This window comes from Epinephelus lanceolatus, chromosome 12 (assembly GCF_041903045.1).
Source record: "Epinephelus lanceolatus isolate andai-2023 chromosome 12, ASM4190304v1, whole genome shotgun sequence".
NCBI classification, from domain to species: Eukaryota; Metazoa; Chordata; class Actinopteri; order Perciformes; family Serranidae; genus Epinephelus; species Epinephelus lanceolatus.
Window position 1 is genome coordinate 21,541,806 of NC_135745.1, and position 13,772 is coordinate 21,555,577.

Here is a 13,772-nt window from a genome sequence, read left to right on the forward strand (position 1 = left end):
AGTAAAGTAGAAGATCGTCTTCGCCTGTGCTTACCAGAGTATATGAGTAACTAAGCTCATTTATGAAACAACTTCACAGAGATTCTCTGTATAACAGGGTGCGTTACACCACTGTGCTAAAAACAAACTTGCAGAGATGAGGTGCAGACTGGCAACAGTCTCAGTTATGTAATGTAGTCTCCTTGTGTAATAGCGACTCCATGTTTTAGTAAAAGTGTATGGTGCATGATCCTATTTTTATTTTATAACGAATCACATATTCTCAGTGTCTCCTGTGTTGGTTTTAATCAGTGACCAATCAGGAGCATCCCACTCAATCAGGTGAAGCGTAGCATGAAAGGCTTACAAACTGAAGCCAGAGGAGATGTTCATTGCATTCTGCATACACAGAGGTGAAACTGATATCATTCACCATGGCTCAGTTCCATTAAGCGTCCCAGTAAGCTGTTCCAGTGAGCCTGTATGCACCACACCAGGGCCTCCCCCAAATGGAATGCAGCCACCATTAACCTGTGCTTTTCCTACAATGCAATGTCAAAATGTCTGCTGTGAAAAAGGTCTATAGACCCAAATTGCACACACCCATGATGTACAGGACAGATGCATGCTGGGTGTGGGTAACATGCTAGACACTACAATGCCAGCAGTGACATCTGCAGAACTTTGACCTTCAGTGAGGAGTGTGAGGACTTTCTGCTGTTTGTGACTGGCTGAGTGGACTGGATATATTCTACTCTGAGATGAACGACTAAAGAAGTGTAAGCTGAAGCAGACTGAGGAGGATCTTGCCGTGCTCCAGACTCACATTCAGCCTCTTGGACAGGTAAGTAGCCCACAAAAACAAGCTCTTTGTTATAGTTGTAACTTTCTCAGGAGGAGAAGTAAATGTTACCTGGCAACATAGCATCATGTTTGTGTGTTTCAGGTTATTTATTTAGTCTAATGCTTGTTGCACCTGCCCAGAGGCGTAACCTAGGTAGCAGGTATTATGACGGGCCCTGGTGCATGCTAGTTACTGGTTATAAGGCACACACACACACCACTTGCAACTGTTTATGAAAAAGCTATAATTTTGGGAGCTTTGCTACTTTTTCCTCCTGTTGGTTTTGCTCTTGTCCTTCCTTACTGCCACTTTTATTTTAAAAGGCATGACTGCATGCTGCAGTATGGTCAGCTTGTCAGTCTTGACAGATTTTTTTGCACCTAAACTAGTATCATGTTGACACACGATCAAATAGAGTCTTGACATTAGACGACATTAACACAGACGTACCCAACAATAATCACTGCATATCTGTGTAGAAGAAGTAAAAGAAGATATAATTCTAATCCCTGAGGGGAAATTACATTTCTTTTCACTCTGCTGTCATACACACACAGGCTGTAATACACACACATGCACAAACAGGACCTATACATGCATTACATGGAGAGCTATCAGAGCAAGGGTGCTGCCTTGGACAGGTGTCCCAAGCAGCTGGGGGTTCAGTACCAGTCCACCCTCCATATTTGGTCCAGGTGGGGACTTGGACTGGCGACCCTCTGGTTCCCAACCCAAGTCCTTATGGACTGAGCTACTGCTGCAAAAATATGAAGGAAACAAGACAAGACAAGAAAATCATGATGGAGATGGGTTTGCATTTTTTAGGGCAGATATCGTAAACTCAGTGGGTCCCAGGTGCAACCACACTGCCTGCACTGTCTGTATTTACACCCCTGCACCCGCTGCAGTGTCCACTCAGCCCAGTGGTTCCCAAGTGGTCCAGCCATGGGGTCCAGCTTTCTCCCAAGTCATTAGTTTAAGGTCCACACAGTTTAATATATTCAACATCAAACTTGCATTTGGCCATGTTGGACTAGTTTTCTGTCTCTGTCAAGTAGCTGTCCTTTAGTCGCTCACTGTACAGCAGGGAACAGCACTTCAGATTAAAAGCTCTGTGCCAGAAATTCACTGTACTTCAATAGAAAAGTGTGATTTTTACAAAGTTGACATGTTTGCGAGTCACTTGCGGTCTAACAACATCAATCTCATATAGAATATACCGTATTTTACAATAGCTCATAATATAAAGATATTTAAATCTCATTAGACTGAAATTAAGAAAATACGACATCTATTAAAACTGCTACGTGAACAAAACCAGTGGTAGGTTAACAGGAAGGATTCAGGCTTTAACAGTAGGTCTTTGATAAATATTTGTTTTCAGATTTACTCACAAATAATTTAAGTGAAAAGCAAGAACAGTAACATCTCTCGCACTAGATTTAGTCCAGAACTCTTTACATTTAGTGGAAGCCAAAGCCCAGTGTGTACTCAGGTGTGTCTCACAGTCAATAATCCACTAGATGTCTCTGTTAGACTTCAAATCACACCCGAGCGCCACCAACACCACCTCTCTCAGCCTCCGAGGGCCCGCAGCACTAAAAATGAACCACCGACTTGATGTATACGATGTCACACTCCCAGGATAGTCAGTATATAGCTCTTTATCCAGCATATAGGCAGCTCTACAAACATTACACACAGAACGCATATTTATCACAAGCAGCATGCATATTCATGGGCAGGTTGATGGAGCTCGTGGAGGGATGTGTATGAGTTCTCAGCACAGCGCTGAGTGCCGAAGCAGAAGGCGAATGTTAATTCAATTATACGGCAGCTGTTCCTTGGTGCCCATGGCCACTGTGTTTGCACTAGAACAGAAATCTTGTATTAGGTCCCTCGCCATAAAAGACCATTGCCAGGCATGAAAATGGGGACTGCCTGTAACCAAAAGCCATCAACCGTATTTTAAAGAGCTTTTAATGCTTATTTTTGGCACGATTGAGGAATTTGGTGAGGCTGCAAAGTAAGATTTGTGGGTATTTTGTTTTTTGCTGTTGTTGTGGCTCACTGTTGATTTACAGAGCTTTTGTTTTTGGTCATTATTCTTTTGAATAGTCAATCTGCTTGGAAGTAAAATGTGCAAATGAGTTTCTTTTTCTGATATTAACTCCAGTCAAGGGTGGTTGGAGTATGTGTCCTGTGGTGGCTGTTCTATCATTTTCTTATGTGAATGTTTACAGATACATAAATTCTTCTCCTTTCTTTATGTGCATGTGTTTATATTCATGTGTCCTCTTGTGGATTCATGCTCAGGACCAAAAAGACAACATGTACGTCTTGGTCTAACAAATGCATTTATGTGAGTGCTGGTATTTGTGCTCCACCCCACCTCCTGTCCCAGGCTCGGGCTGAGCTCCAGTATGACTTGGTAGAGGAAGAGTAGGAGGAGGAGGAGGAGGAGGAGGTGGGGGTGTGAAGGCATCCGCCAGCCTGTCCCTTCATTACCCGGCTCCCTGAGACTCGCTCTCTGTGATTTAATCACATGGCCACTGGCGGGGACTGCTGCTCTGATGTTACCTGGACCTGCTAATAAGTTTGCTTTTCCTTCATCAAAACGAAAGCAGCCACACCTGTGGGAAGGATGAGCTCAGCTGCACATTACGTATGTAAAATATATGCATGTATGCAAATGTGGAGGCACCTAAATAAAAAAAAAAGTCTGGGTTATTGTCCTCTTATCACACTTACACAGATGGCAGAGATAGTAAAAAACAGGGTCCAATTTAAGATTATTTTCATTATTGATTGTTTAATCTTCTGATACTTTTCTCTGTTATTTCTATTTCTTTAAAATGTGAGAAAATTGTAAATTGCATTTCCCAGAGTTCAAAGTGAAGTCTGCAATTTGTTTGTCCAACAAACACCCAAAGATATTCAATTTACTGTCATATAAGGCGAAGATAAGCATCAAATCCTCACATTTGAGAAGTTGGAACTAAATGTTTGGCACTTTGCGTGAAAATTAATAAATCAAAGAATAGCTGCCAAATGTATAGCAAATAAATACTGTAAATAAAATCTGATGCTATCACAGCAAGGCTACAGTACAACCGGCCCTTTGGGAATCCATCCTTTAACCTCACCAGAGCGGACAGCATGTTCTCGCCACTTAACTACACACAAACGCGTCACGCAGCATGTAAAGTAGACATTGCATATCAAGCTGTTTAATAAAAATTAAACCCTGTCTATCCATTGGAAAGAGCACAGAGCTCTATTTAGAGTGACTGATCGAGAGCCCAGAATCAAAGGGCCCTGTGGCACGAGCTGCTAGTGTGTCTGGGAATTGGCCCAACTCTTAAAGAGCCAAGCTTCCCTCATCTTGACTGGGGGCAGACCCCCAAATAGGAAGAAGCCATTTCTGCTGGCAGCCAAGTGGTTCCTCTCTGGAAGGCTGACAGGTGAGGAGTTGTGGCTGCCAACTGTAACCCCCTCCACCCTCCTCCACCCCACCCCCCCAAACCCTCAGGTGGGCACAAGGGGCAGGGCAGAACCCCATCATGGTTCTAGCATTGTGACATGCAGCAGATGATGCAAGTTGCAGAGGGCATTGAGCTCCCTGATGTCTGTAGACAAAGATCTGCCGTGAAAGTGGGTGTCGCTCCAGTAGGCTCCACAGCAGTGATGGAGGACAGGGAACACAGAAATATTTCAACTATAAAACTGAGAGGAGTGAATTTAGAATAATAAAAAGATGTGACTGAACGTGTCTCGCTGTCATCATTAACTCTGTAGTGGAAGTAACCCACATTTACTGTACCAGTACTTTTCTTTCATTGTACTACTTTTCACTTCTACTCCGCTTAATTTTAAAGGAGAATATTGTACCTTTTACTCAACTACATGCATCTAACAGCCATAAGTTACCTTGTATATTATTTTTCAGTGGTGGAGGAAGCACTCGGCTGCTTTAACACACGAGAATAATAAGGTAAATAACATGCAATAAAATGTAATCTATGTAAAAGATAAAATAAGGAAGGCCAAAACTAAAATCAAGATAATAAATGGGAATTAATAGCAATAAAATAGACACACACATCAGATAAAGTCAGGATATGCTTTCCGATAGAAGTATGTTTTAAGGAGATTGCAAAAGCTCTGTCCCCTATGGTCTTCAGTCTGGACTCTGGGACAAGCACAAGATGTCTACCTGAGGATCTCAAACTACGCATAGGTTCATAAGGGACTAACAGGTCTGAAATGTAATCTAGAGCAAGGCCATGAAGAGCCTTATAAGTCAGCAATACAATTTTAAAGTCATTCCTAAAAAAAAATAGCCTTGTTCTTCTATAATGTAGGCAACTTGTTCTCGTTCACAGACTACCAAAATACCCTGCTTGGGCGGCACCCTTGGCAGTGGTGTAGGGTAGCTACAATAGGCCCCAGTGCACGCTATTGTGCACATAAAGTCTCATCACATGATCAGAGACTTGAGACTTGACACTGGATAACATTAACATACATATCACCCAACAAACATCTTTGCATATCTGTATATGATTAAAAAAAAATACCAAAGAAAAAGACAAGGCCCCGGTGCAATCGCACTGTCTATATTTATGCCCCTGGCCCCTGGCAGTGATGTCACTTACTGTAGCATATGTGTGACACACAGGGCTTTCCATCACCTCCATCGTAAACCCATCCAAGTCATTTTTAGATGCTCACAGCAACGGATAGAGTCTAAAGAGTGGGAAACACTAGACAAACATTGGACTGTGACCCAGGAGAGCGGTATCTAAGGCCAACAAACATCTGTTATGGCGTTTGTACCACTCAAGGCCAGGTGTTTTTTTAAGCAACATCTGTGATCTTTTCCTAACCATAACCAGTTTTGTTGCCTAAACCTAACCATCGACCCCTGACGTAAGTTGCCCCACATGACTAATGTCAACTAAGATCTTTTCTTAACCATGATCAAGTAGTTTTGCTGTCCAGACCTCACCATCAACCCCTTCTTACTGCCGTGTTTGTGCCACTCAAAACCAGGTGTTCTCTTGGTGACATCCATGATCTTCTCCCTGCCATGACCCAATAGTTTTGTTGCTTTAACCTAACCACTGTCCTTTTACGTGAGTCGCCACATGTGTCTAACAACCACCACGATCTCTTGTTAACCATAACAGAGTAGTTCTGTCGCCCAAACCTAAATGTGGACCCCTCCTGCGTCAAGACACAATGCAAAAGGCTGCCACCAGTTGCTGGAAAGTCTTTTTCTCCAAGCAGAACCAGAGATATCATCCTTACTACTATACATGGGTTTGTCTTGCTGGCCCCTACATTACCCACAATGCAACTCAACCACAAACAGTTCAGTCACCAATCCAGGTGTGTTATGCTAGTAGCAGGTAATGAAGCCTCGAGTCATTAGCCTCAAGCAGAGATGAGGAGCGTACTACAGATGTCTAGTGATCTCACTTCTTCCTACCTCCACACACAGATATTTTCTTTATTTTCAAACTTGTAGTCTCCCTCTGGAGCCACAAAAGTCTTCATACATCTTTATTTACACATGCTGTAGTACTCTCCAACACCTATAAATAAACTTTGATGTGTAAAATCAGAGCAGTTCCCCTTAAAGTAGAAGTAGCAATGCACATTTTGCTGGTAACACCTTTGTACTTTTTGTTAAATAAGATTTTGAATGCAGGACTTTAACAGCATTTCACATTGTTGTATTATCGTTGCTCAACCAAAGGATCTAAATACTTCTTTCACAATTGTTAACTTCCCCGTAGGGACAAGAAATCAACAGAAAACTCCTCCTATTGGCTGCTGAAACAGTATTCACATGAATCACTGGTGAAGAATTCCAAAGATAATACTGATTTTTCTTTCTTTATGTTGACTCTATTTTCAGCTGCTGTTCATCATGCAGCACTTTCCCTTTAAATCAAAGCCAGTTTAACGCTGCAACACCATGTTGCTCGCTCTTGCTAAAACTGGTTAAACACAGATGGCATGGTGTCATGTTGAGATATTTCCAGCAACGTTACAATGGAGTTTAATAGGGTGGAGAAGTAGGTGGAGTTACTCTGAACAGCCAGGGGTGAGTTTACTTGTTGTGATTTATGAATTCTTGCATCTTTCATTTTCTGCGCAGGGATGTTGTCAGCCTGAATGCAGCTTTAGAGGTGCTGGTAGGTGCATTTTTTAAAACTTTGTACGGGACTGGTTAGTTGTCACCACATTGAAACAGGAGTCTGAAGCGAGGACATAAGGACTGAGGTGGTTGTTTAGGATTACCCATCAGGAACAGTGATGAAAGATGATGAAACAGGCCATTTGTTAAACAGATTTCAATCTAGGTCAGACTCAAATTGAAAGAACCCATTCTCTGCCAACCAGGACCATATTGTAAAGCGTTGGGTGACGTGATGTTAACTGCATGGATTTTGTCACTGTCAAGAATGTGTTATGTTCAGCTACAGTAAAAAGGTTTCCGTAATGTCAGTGGACATGTTGCCCCCAGTGAACTTGTGTTTCTAGACGCTGTGGAGCCTGTCAGTCAATACTCGCACCTACGACAGTGATTTGTGTGAGATACCCACCTGTGATTGGCAGAGGCATGAGGAGGGAGGGTTGTTATTTTTGCTAGATCGAGTGTGTGTGTGTGTGTAAACCTGTGTGGGAGTTGTTGACGCAAAATGCAGAGAACACCTTGTAAAGCAGACAGGTTTGTTGTTTTGCCGTTGGCTATGGCCCACAGTAGCCTGGGTTAAAGTTAGGGAATAAAAAGCCAGCAGAGTGAGTTCACGCCTCGTAGCCTCATGGGTAAGGGACGCTACAAAATTTTGATAAAGTAACTGTAATCCCTATTCTTCCCTGGTTACTCCATATGACTCTTCAGGCCTTTACACACTTGGGACATGATAAATAAATGCAGCAAAATGCAAAATACTCCAGTGTGAATATTTTGCATGCAAATTTGCGACAACTAACATACTAGGATTAACCCAGAGCAGCGTCTTGTTGTCCGGCTTAGGTAAGGTGTTGTGTAACCTCAGCTACTATAAGGTATTTTATTAAGTTTCCGTGTCCAAGTAAAATGCTCTGAGTGAATCTACTTGAGTGGCAAACAGCTACGTAGAATACATGCAATATACAGTATTGTATATACTGTATTGATTTGGACAACAGAGCCTCTGTGCTGTTGTTTTATAACCCTCATAAGTATAGACGCAACATGATTGGTTAAAAGGGGAACACCACCTAAATTAAGAATATGTTATTTCCATGGCCTATGAAAGTTCAGTCAATATTTGTGAACATGAGCTACTCTCAGTCAAAGCCAGAAATCAGAGAAGTAAGTCTCAAACTTGTGAAGTCTGGAGCTGCTCCACAGACAATGAACAGGAGACTTTGTGGACCCATGGATTTTTTGTTTTCTTTTTTAAAACTCAAATAAGCTTTATTTTATTGCAGTGTTCTCAGTTCTGAAACAGAAAACATACCCATATATCAGAACATCCCTCTATGTGCTCTTAGTATCATCTAGAACATCTTTCCTAATTCATTGCAGCTCCGGGATTAATACCCTATGACATCACAAATTTGAGTTTGAGCACCCTAGTTTTTGGATTTGGGAGAGTTGATCATTTTTCCTCATATTTTTTGGACTGTTTTAGACCATAGGAATAACATGTATGAATTTTGAAAATGGGCATTGTTAACCTTTTAATACCTTTATTTGGGTACACAAGCTAAAAAAAAATTGACCTCTGTCATGGCCTTAAGTGGACAACAAGTTTTTTCCCCCTTTTCCTTGTGTTTCACTTGTCCATTCAGATGTTTGTCTCTGGGCGTGGCAATCCAGCTCATCTCACCTGGTCCACTCTGCTCCTCCTGATTGCATCAACTCACCTGCTCCTCATCAGCTCATCAGCCTGCAGTCTTTAAAGCTCGCTTCTGCCAGATTGTTCAGTTGACTTGTGTGGTACAGATGTTATGGCCACCTAGTACTTTTGCATGAGTTTTTGCTTCCTTGTGTTTTTGGCCTCCTGTAGCTAATCATGTCCTGTGTTCCAGGTCCACAGAAACTCACCTCCTGCCTGTGTCTTGTCACCTCACCTATTCATTCTGCTTGCCTTTACAGTCAGTCATGCTCAGCTTATTATCAGAGTCTGCACCCTGACACTCACTGGCCCTATGTCTCTTTTAAACCGTGTACTATTTGTGTTCTGTTTGAAAGTAATAATATTAAAAACAAAAGTTCCAAAAAATATGTTGACATGCAAATTAATTGCACGAGAAAAACAAATGCCCCCGGTGTGTAAAGGCCTTAAAACATAATATGATGCACTCTTTCTTCCACTTAAAATATGACTGTCTAGGCATTTTGTTTTTCAGAAACAAGATTTAAAGGGTAGTAGTCTTATTCTTAGGTCTTGTGTGATTGTGTGTGTAGGATTTATTTATATTGACAGCAATGGAATGTAATATTAACTGTTTTCATTTGTGTATAATCACTTGGAAATGAGCAACATATCCACATAGAATGGTTCGTATGATATCCTACAAAAAATGCATACACAACAGTTTACATATCCTACAATTTAGCACCCCACATGAGGTTACATCCTTAGCATACAGTTACACAATTAATGTAAAGTGGTTAGGTTTAGAGAAAGAAAAATGGCAAGGACGTACCTTAAATTGACTCGAAGATCACTCGAAGTTCACGCGGTACCGAACATGTAACTCCAGGGGAAGGTCCTGGGGGAAAGTTTGGGCTTTTGTGACCCATCAGTCACCCCAACCTGCCTCCTTACAAGACTGCTCAGGACTGCTTCCTTGTTTACTCACCTCAAGGCATTGGTCATGTGATCACAGCCTTTCAAAGTACGTGGGATATGCACAAATGGGTGCATCGCTTTTCGGAGGGGAAAAAAGCTAGCTGTTTCCTTGTTTCTGGTCTTTATGCTAAGCTAAGTGTTAAGCTAAGGTGTCAATCTTCTCATCATAATCTTGGCAAGAAGGTAAACAAGCATTTTTTTCCACATAGTTAAACTATCCTATAAGAAAAGTAAGGCAATGTTATCAGTGGTTCTCCTCTATTTCATAAGCTATAAAGGGGAAAAAACATTTTAAACAATAGTCATATATGTAATCATTGTGACACTAGCATAACCAATGTATTCTATGTGGCTGACACTGGCAGCATGTAGTTGAACAGCACTGTGGTCAGCAAAAACAGATCATTCTGATACTAAAATAAATGAAGTGAGTGAAGTTTGAACTGAATTCACACCGCACACTAGAAACTCTTTCCACTCAGCACTATGTTAAGAATGAGAATTGGATTCGACTGCGGGGAGGCGACGGGGAGTTGAGGACAGTTGATGAGGGAAGAGGGAGAAAGACATCGTATCAACACTTGGAGTGTCGATTAGGTGAGAAAACGACATTACAGCCCTGTCAATCATCCTGGCGTCATGCTTGGAGGGGAAAAAAAGCAGAACTGCCATTTAAAAAAAAGCGTAAAAGTTGGAAGTCAGTCAGGCAGTAGAATCGAATGTACGACAAAAACACTTCAAACTTCATTGTAAAGAGCTTATTGTTGTTAGGCTTCTCTTATTAATACCTGTATTCATATACATTAGCATATAGCTACTGTAGGTCAGACTGTGAGTCTATCATACATTTCATACAATACTTAAACAAACTAGAGATGTGACTTTTACTTAAATATGATATCTGACACATTTTTATTTATCTTATCACTTTCTGGGTATGGAAGTGTCGCATTCTACCACAACAGATTGTCACAGCCACTTTGAACGTGTGCGAACAGATTGTGCTTTGAAAAAGAAACGGGTGCCTCCAGCAACATTTCACGTCTGCATCCCATCTCTGTCTGAAAACGGGACTAACATCTTTACATTATACATCTTCAAAAACATATCCATTATTCATATCCACATATTTTAATACTATTAGCACTTCTATGCCACCCACCTAAATACCTGTGTGTTTCCTATCAAAGGAGCAGTGACAGCCAGAGTTACTTTGTTTGGGTGTAAAGAAATGAGTTGGGATTAAAAAAGTATTTGGACCATCACACAGAATTAAATGAAATCTGTGGAGTGATTATATTTTTGTGTGCTATAATGTTTTGGATACAAACACAAACGTGTGCAGGAGAAACTTTGCTTTTTACCCTCTTGCTGGATTGTTGTTTGTGTAGACAACAAAGGCACACACACACACACACACACACACACCGTGCTCCCACCTGTGTGGGTGGGAGGTGTGGCCACTCAGCAGCTGAGTGGGGCAGCATATGGAGTTTCTAATTGGGTAGAACAGCACAGCTGGAGGACACCAGTCCAGGACCTGGCCTCTGGTAATCAGTCCCACAATCCTCAGCCCTCCTCTGCATATCCACCGTGCTGCATGTGCGCCTTCAGTGGGTGGGTGGGGGGTTGTTGGATGTGTTTCACTGCTGAAACCAATATGAATCTTGTCCACTAAGAGCACTTTGCAACATGTTTTCCCTTTTGGGTTAAGGCTGTATTTAAATCCTGATTGTGGCCATTGACAGTCTGGACTTCCAGTTCTTGATGACATTTAGCTCTACTTGCTTCTTCGCTGCACTTATTTTAAATTCATTTGGACAAAATAATCTCCCAAATGAATATAATGCAATGTCGACCTAATTTCTTAATTATACTAATTGACTGACAAAATGTCTGGCTGCACCCAGGTGAGAACAGTCACAGCTATAAAAACCCATCCATACAGCGTAATATTAAGGATATCATTGTGTGCTGTGATTGGCTGGTGGGGATGGGCGAGTACAGCATTATCTGTATCTGTTCAACCAACTAAATGATCTGTATCTCTATTTGGAATGGACGGAGTGGGTGGGGTTTATATAAACAGTGGGTGGGGCCTAATCAGTAGTTGTTCTTTTTAGCCTGAAATTTATATGGATTAATCAGAAATTGCAATATTTATTACCTATGAGAAAAGTATTTACAGAACAGCCTCAGAATTAAGCTTCAGATTATTTTTTATCAAAAGAGTAATAGATTAAACATAGTTACCCAAATGAGGATTTTTCTTTATCATGAGTACAGATAATGACACATTTTACTTGCATTATACTTGTAATCGTAAAAAGAACATCTGTACTAGATACTTGTTTCATCCGAGTTTTTAGCTCAATCCTATTGGCTAGAACTCCTTACACTGATGTGTCGAGGTTGGAAGTGGATATGATTAGGCCAAAGAGGTTATACTGTATGGTGATAGTACTAGACAACCTCTCTATCTCCGAGATCAAAGAGGTAAATTTACCTTAAATGTCATAACTCACCCTTGACCTAATGTAATGGCATTTTAACAACCGAATACTAATAAATTAAATGAACAAAAATCATGGAGGCTATTAAAAATTAAATTTGCACAGGTTTGTTGAAAACTTACTAAGCTATTAAGCTAACATTAGCTATGCATTAGCTTGCTAGCCATGTTAATATTAATAAGTTGGGTTTTTAGTTCTTCATAGTTCTCTTCTTGAATCAAACAAAGTGGATCTGGGGTTAACGTTAGTTGATTCAGAAAATGAAGGGAAGTGCATTGGCGTTAAGCACCATATCAAGCTGCAAGTCTTTTATGATTTTTGAGTTGAGTCTATAATCATCAAATTTGTGACTCAAGTCTAACTTCCGTCCAAGTTTTGTGACTCGAGTCCACACATCTGCCAGAAAGTCAAGCTATGTTGCTCAAAGACGGTCCATGGAGGGAGTAAGACATGGGCAGTACAGGGCTTTCACAAAGGAGACTGGGGTTTCAGTTCTGTGTGAGTGAATGATGGCATTTTTTTTTTTTAGAATTAGCCAACTTATTATTTTAAGTTTTTAGGATGTACGACAGAAAGCCTGTCAATCCAAGTGACCACACCCTTATATATGCTTAACTTTAAACCTTAATAAAATGGAAATGGGTGGGTTATAAAAAAATTCACCTTCCACACAGTTGTCATTAACAGAGAAATGGGCTGTAGAGACAAAAAACATTTTTTTGCACCAGGCTGTAGACATGTTTATTTCTGCTGTAAAGTACGGCATTTTAACATGGTGTCTAAGAGGACTGACTCACTTTTGGAGCCAGCCTCAAGTGGCCGTTTGAAGAACTGCAGTTTTCTGCAAGTTGACTTCAATTTTCTGCCCTGGAGGTTGCTGGTAATCTGTCACCGATTATGTTTAAAACCACAGCATAATTGGGAACACAATTTTGTGCTATAGGAAGGGTTAATTAAAAAAATGAAACGCTTTTAACCAACTTATCTGACAAGTTGCAAAATGTTCTTATTGAATGTACTTGCAAAACATTCTCTGACATTATGTTGCATTTCTTTTTTCTGTACAATATTTGCTCATAGCACCCAAAGGTTAGGTGATGATACTGATTTTAAACTTAATGTTTAGATACTAAAATCACTATGGATAGGGTGAGATGGTGGTCTTGGTTACATACTAAAATCACAAAGTAACTTGTGATTCCATAATATTACGATACGCTGACCACAATAAAGATGGTATCACTATACAGTGAGTATGCAATACTTGACACATTGCAAGACAGTTATCTGCAATAGACACAATGTCTGTGTAACTGAAGGGGAAAATTCCCCTGAAAAGATAAAAATCTGGAATTATGTACATATTCAGTGCACTGTCAGCTTCATGTCTTCACTGTTTGTCTCTAACAGACAACACTGATGGCCCTTGGGGATGTAAAAGAAAGCTTTGCTTTAAACACTGTATTCATTGTAGGCTGACTTACAGTTGTGGTAGTGTTTGCAGTTTCTCCATGAGGTGATCAGGATGATGATGAATCAGGTGGGTATACATGTTCGTCATGTTGCCTGTGTACT